The sequence below is a fragment of the Trichechus manatus genome, unplaced genomic scaffold (assembly GCF_000243295.1).
Source record: "Trichechus manatus latirostris isolate Lorelei unplaced genomic scaffold, TriManLat1.0 scaffold00176, whole genome shotgun sequence".
Taxonomy (NCBI): Eukaryota; Metazoa; Chordata; class Mammalia; order Sirenia; family Trichechidae; genus Trichechus; species Trichechus manatus.
In genome coordinates, this window is record NW_004444112.1 from 4,904,101 (window position 1) to 4,905,000 (window position 900).

Below are 900 nucleotides of genomic sequence, written 5' to 3' on the forward strand. Positions count from 1 at the left end.
GAATAAAGATATGCTTTCTAGAGACATACTCACCTGGTCACTTCTCCACTCTGAGTCTCGATTCCTTTGATTATGAATATAACCTCAAAGAAGATTAAATGAAGCAAACACGTTAAAGAACTTAATACTCATCTGAAGAAATCCCTTCAGTACACGAGTTGTTGGGGCTGACCCTGGTCCTGAAATGAAAACTGCATCTACTCCCATAGACCTGAACTTGGTCCTGAACATTACTTTCTACCCAACGAGTTGGATGGTGGAGCTCCCATTGGTTCTAAACAAGAATTGCTCAACTGCCCTCTTCCCTTAATCTTTTTCTCCCCACACTGGGCTGCCCTGTTCTGTGTTTCACTTTTCCTTGCTCTTGCTTATCTTCAAAATTTTTCTCTTTCCCCTGCTCCAGAGGTAACCTCTGTAGTGAAGTCTCCCATGAGTCAAACCTTGCAGCCAGTCGCCTCAGATGCCAAGAGTTGTCCTTGCTTACTCTACAGAAGAGCCAATAAATTTCATTTTAGATGTCATTTTGGAATTCTTTAGCCCAGAATCAGAGTACTCAAAGACTATTTGAGATTTTTGTTTCATCCAATAAACAATGTGCTGCCCACTGTGCTAGGCACAGTGGAGATATGAAAAGGAACAAGACTTTGTCTTTGCCAAGGGGTGTTGTCCCCCTGCTTCTTTCTTGTGTAAATTTCTGCAAGTTACTCGACATCTCTGAACCTCATTTGCCTCTTCTGGGAAAAAAATGGATGTAATTAGCCTCATCTCAAATTATGCAACACCTTCACTATTAAGGTATAGTCAGCTAGACAGATAGACCTGACTTTGAGTCTTAAAGCCTCCACTTAATAGCTGTGAAACTTTGGACAAGTTCTCATAGCATCTCAGTTTCCTTATCTG